This window comes from Eutrigla gurnardus (genome assembly GCF_963514095.1).
Source record: "Eutrigla gurnardus genome assembly, chromosome: 11".
Lineage (NCBI taxonomy): Eukaryota > Metazoa > Chordata > Actinopteri > Perciformes > Triglidae > Eutrigla > Eutrigla gurnardus.
Window position 1 is genome coordinate 8,333,164 of NC_139925.1, and position 6,000 is coordinate 8,339,163.

General features: G+C 39.6%; 1 protein-coding gene across 1 annotated transcript in view; it reads left to right on the forward strand.

Moving 5' to 3' along the window:
• Positions 1–6,000, forward strand: part of eys (eyes shut homolog) — a gene marked incomplete at its 5' end in the record, with an annotated part of 140,648 nt that overhangs the window by 47,241 nt on the left and 87,407 nt on the right. The gene's annotated exons all lie outside the window — the stretch shown is intronic.

The following is a 6,000-nucleotide window of genomic DNA, read 5'->3' on the forward strand; positions in this document are numbered from 1 at the left end:
GAAACATTGAGTACACTTATAATTCATCAAATTCCACCATTTGTACACATTTGCCGTTGAAATCACAGCAGCATAATTCCAAATGAAATAAAAGCTTTAGATGCCTCCACTTATAAAATATCAGCCTCACTCCATACAGACGCATGTCCATAAAGGGGCAAACAAAGCAGGTTTCACTCGCCCTCTGCTGCAGCGTAGGAAGTCGTGTTTCACGGGCCATTTAATGAACCTCATGCATAGTTGGTTATTAAAATATGTAGTTTAATTCCATGTGGGATTTTGAGCAGTAGTCAGCAAAGCGTGTCCGTGACAATGGCTTCAAATTAGTTATCATAGCGAGAGGGATTTTATCTAAACAATCACAGGAAACAACTCACAACTCCTCATATACGCAGCGTAGTTGTGGGCTGTCTACACTAACACTAACTGAGCACTAAAAAGGAGTCACATTAATATTAATGTAAAAGCTTTGAAACTAAACCGTCGCCCTCATTTAGATTTCTAGAGTAATTAGATTACTTTGTGCATGTCGCGTGCTCTCCGGATGCCCACACACTCATTCAGAAACTGCTCAGGCGTACACATCCAATAAGACTTGAGATCACACACACACACACATTTGAAATTCAACACATGGAAATCTATTGCATGTTCGAGTCACAAGTCAGTTTTATAAAAAAAGAAAACAAAATATTATTAAAAGAGAAATTAAATGAACACTTTGTTGAAATGACCTGTTAGGAAGTTAAACAGTAAGCTCTCTGATAGCGTTTTTACATACAAACTTCGGCGTGCAGGTGAAGACGCTATATGGTCGTGCTGCACCTTAATGGCTCGATCAGCGCCGAGATGAAAAGATGTTGCCAGATAAAAATAGAGCGACTGGATTCGTTTCAGAAGGCTTCCTTGGAGAGGAATAGGAAATTAGGTGCCGGCTGCATACATTACACCGAGAGCTTTGCGTGGGCTCGGTCGTCTTCACTTCACACGAGTATTGCGACTCACTATTCTTCATTGTAATTCACCATAAATCCTCCCTACACAGCTACTACTCAACAAACGCCGGGCTGTTATACAGACCGTGGCTTGATCCCGGTGCAACCATTTTTGCAGACTTGTTATTTACCATTCAGCGTAGGTTATTTGTCAAGGAAATTGTGTAGGCCTTACATTATTCCCAGACCTAATTAAATTGAAATCTGTCTGCCGGATTTACTGCTATAAGCAAGTCTCATCCCCCCACGCACGCTGGAGATGGACAATACACAGTAAACATTACCATGGTGAACTTGTAATGAAAGCATCACCAATTAGTCCGCCGCTTTTAATTGTGTCTGTTTGCGTGGTGTGTGTGTGTGTGTGTGTGTGTGTGTGTGTGTGTGTGTGTGTGTGTGTGTGTGTGTGTGTGTGTGTGTGTGTGTGTGTGTGTGTGTGTGTGTGTGTGTGTGGTAGAGGTGCCAGGGACGGAAATGAACTGACTGAAGGAGATAGCTTTTATATGACGTACGTCTTAGTCAGAGACTTGGTGGTTTAATTGGCCCAAAAATGAGCTCATGGGCGCAACTAGGCAAGGCAAGGCAACTTTATTTGTATAGCACCTTTCATACACAAGGCAGACTCAAAGTGCTTCACATCATAACATGTCAAACAATTAAGGTAAAAACAGAAAGACAAAGAGAATATTTGCAATACAATGGACAATAAAAAACAGTGCAGACGTTAAAAGATTTAGCAGAAAGCTATGGTGAACATAAACGTTTTCAGTCTAGTTTTAAACGTGGTCGGAGTTGGGGCAAGTCTTACATCTTCAGGAAGTTTATTCCAGCTATTTGTTGCATCGTGACTAAATGATGCTTTCCCATGATTTGAGTTTACTCTGGGAATCACTAACAGATTGGACTCAGAAGATCGTGATTTTCCTTAAGATAGCGTCTGAAATTCGAACATAATGTTGATCCCCATGGTCAACACTCAAATACAGTGTGTTTTACTATATATATGGACACAGTTGGAAAGCATGGCAGCTGTAAAACACACCTCGGGGCCAGAGGCTCGACGGCGTGTGCCGTTAACGAGGCCGTGTTATGGAATCCTTCAGTTTTTTCACTAGAGGTGTTGAACTGCAGTTTAGTCATGCACACTTATAATGTGTGACGTCGGATCATTTACACAATTTAGAAGTGTGAGGGAGACGGTGGGTCAGCATTATTTATATATATATTTATTTATATATAAATATATATTTAGTTGTGATTTAATATGTCAGCCTACAAATAACAAGAAATTGCAGAAATCGAAATGGGAAAGATAATTCAGTGTTGACAGCACTGACCAGTTAATTTTGTAATTTTCATGATTCTGTAGAAAACTAGGTCAAATGATCCTTATCATAAATGTGTATGTAAAAAATGATTACACATATCATTGTTAGATTTTTCAGCTCTTAAATATTTCTATTTGTAACAGCCTGACGGCCTTATATACTGTTAAAAAAATAAATAAATAAAGGTGGTTTAAGGTGGTTGTGAAACTGGATGTGCTTATTATAGGAGACATAGTACAGCCATAGTCATAACAATTCATCACAAATCAGGAAAACAAAACCTTGTTCTTTTAACCCACATGATTTCATCTGTTGTTGTGTTTAGATTCTGTCTCCGTGCTTTTTAGCTAGTTGTTAACTGAAGACGCACTGTTTTCTAATGTGAAGATACCCATGAGACCACAGCCACACTCTTGATAGTGGATGTTCACTGTCAGACTATTTTAATAGCCAGCCTTCTGACAATAGCTGATGGCGGCTGACAGTGGTCTGTCATTAAAGATAAGCACTCTCACAGTGGATTTAGTGTTCATTTTTCTCCCAACCCGCTGTACGTGTTCTCAAAGGGAAAAACAACGTGTGGCTATGCTTTTCCCAAGACACTTCACTCGACTTCGTCAGTCTCACAAATAAAAAAAGGGGTGATGTGGCAACTTTCACGTTCGTCAGTTCAACGGGAACTAAAAGGCAGCCATTAGGAGGAGCCTACTGGGAGTAGCATTAAAGGGATTCGAAAAACACCATTTTTGTCTATAAAGGTATGCTGTAAGGACCCGGAGGCCGGAATAAAACCACAGCCAGCTGAAAGAATTGCCTTAGAAGAAAATAGAAGGGGGGCGTTATCAGCTCTTGATTGTAGAGGGCTTCTGTAGGAGCTTTTTTTTCTCTTCTTCCTCACAGTGACTCTCTGCTGAGGCTCTGGCCAGGAGGCCTAAGTCATCTTGCCTGACCAGCACAGATGTTCCACTTTCCTCTTAATGAGGAGCCTCAGCAGGGAGTGCCAGACCTGATAGAAGAGCATCCTGAAAACGGGAGAGTTAGGTTGGAGGTCGGGCGGAGGGTTGCCGGCCGACAACTACAACAAATGAAACAAACACGCGCAGCATCACTCACCGCAGATTACGGTCAAGGCAGAGTTTACAGCAGACTCTGAGTCCTACGCACGATCCATACTGTAGGCTTGTTTGTCCTTACTCCGTGTTTGTATTGAGATCAGTTGGCACATGTAAACAGCAGCAGCCCGGGCTTAGATCTGATCTAGGATCTTTGCTTCGTGTCCTCCAAGTCTATCTTCCACTCTCTCTAGGATGCATCCACTGAGGCAAAAACAATATATATTATTGGCTTTTTCTTTTAATTCAGAGCGTTCAAGCTTGTTGGCTGGCAAAATGGTATTTTTTTTTTCTCCACAAATTTTATGGAGTTTTATGAAGACTTTAATGGAAGTAACTGGCATTAAAATATACGTAACACACGATTTGTTCACAGTGTTGCAATTCTGAGGAGCATTATTTGACAGTATATCAATCCATGACACGGATATTTAACTGTAACTTGGGAAAGATATGGAAACACAAAGAGGAAATAGGAATCCAAGAAATTCATAATGCAATGCTATAGTACTGCAACTTAAGGTATTTTTTAATTTTTGTAAAAAAAAATGTGATATTGTGATTTGTATGGGGTTTCTAAATCATAACATTTTAATGAGATTGTATCGGATCTAATATTTATAATTTGTAATTGATCATTAATTCTAATTAATAACAATTTAAAGATGTAGAGTCCAATGACACATTCCTAAATGATTTTTTATTGAAAAGTATTTTTTAGATAAAATGCTTCACAGAACACCATGTGACTGTAGCACCTAATGCTGTATTCCTAACAGACTTAATGATAGGTTACATTGTTTTTATTTGAGTGCCCTGCTTATTCACCGTGTTTCAGGTAGACAGTTGGCATATTTCACTATTCAAAGTGGGCTATTTGACAAGAGGACCATCGGCTTGCCTCTGGAGTGTAGAAATATGATTCTTGCAGTGTAGTGGATTTAGTTCCAGGCATTCTGTGGTCCCTTTACATGCAGAGACCATTTGGTCTCCATGGCTGAGAATATCCCCAGAGGTGTCCGTGGCCAGATGGAGAACAAACCCCTTTATTTGCATGCCATGCAACACTAGCCTTCACCTTCCACAAGATTGAGATTGTGTCCTACCAAACAGTTGGTTAATGAGCTGCCGCGAAGCCGTGCCAACATGAGAGCTGACACATACCTAATATGATGTTGAAAAAGATGTGTTTAGAATATTTGTTGCCAAAGATGTGTTGGGGAAAAGTCTGTTCTCGCTGCATTCATTTAAAGTGATCATTCTTTTTTATTGAGGAGGTAGACAATATGACTTATAGGAGATGTGTTTCAATTTATAAACCAGCTGCCCCGGCAGATGTATGCGAGTATCACTGGCCTTTTTTTTTTGTTTGTTTTTTTGTCTTGTCTCGGGATAGTGATACAGAACATAATTCACTTTTGGGCATACACGAATAAATACATACTCTCATTCAAATTAACTTACTGGATTTTTTATTTGCATTCATTTTTCTTTTTTCTGTTTTCTTTTTTATATTTGATCATCTTTATGCTTTTTTAACATATACCCATTTATTTCATGCAAGCCACATTCACTGTCATTCTGTCATATCGGTTCAAAACAACAATAATAAGTTAATGAGGAAAGAGCCACATTATTACATAATTTCAGTATTTCAATGAGTAGCTTAAAATGATTACTTAGTATCTCAAAATAATGGCTTGATGTCTCAATATTTTGACTTAGATCTCAAAAATAATGAGTTAATATCTGATTATTTCGTCCTAGTATCTCAAAATAATAAAAACGTTCCCGATATTATAACTTATAACGACCGCCAACAACTATGTGCACTGGCTAGCTTTCTGTCATGGTTCTGTTAATCTGGATAATAACAACAAATGTCACACTATTGTCAGTACAAGGAGACACCTTGGGCAGCTGCGGCTCGGGGGGTAGAGCGGGAAGATCATCGTGATGACCAGGTGCCACCTTTATAGCAGCCGTTACCATCAGTGTATCAATGAGTCAATGGGCTAAATGTAGTTTAAAGCACTTTGAGGGGATAGAAAGGCTCCATATAAATGTGATCCATTTAACATTACCTTCAAGAAGCTCACATCTTAGTGATCCAAAACCAAGCTAGCTGGAGCATGAACCTCTTGGTGGTAAGTCAGAATATTGAGATCGTAAGTCCATATTTTTGAGATACAAAGTCATTATAATACCTTTTTTCATCACAGTGGTGGAAATGGGCTTCCATAGAGAGGCAGACCCGGTTGTATTTAGGCAAAGTTCTAACATTTATAATCCTGACTTCATTTGGAGGACTGCTTTCTAGTCTTATATTCTGAAAGTGAAATCACACAGAGAGGCAACACAATATTAAAATGTAGCAGGTGTTCAGGCTCAGTATGAGGGCATGCCACTTCAGTGAGCAAAGGTCTCGGCACGCCAGTGATATTCCATTGCTGAGGGCGAAGGTGGTTCTTTTCTTCCATTTCAGCGTCGAGACCTCTATTTCCAACCCGAACAACAGCTGCATCAGAAAAAGGGGGTAGGAGAGAAGCATCAACGAGCACAGGG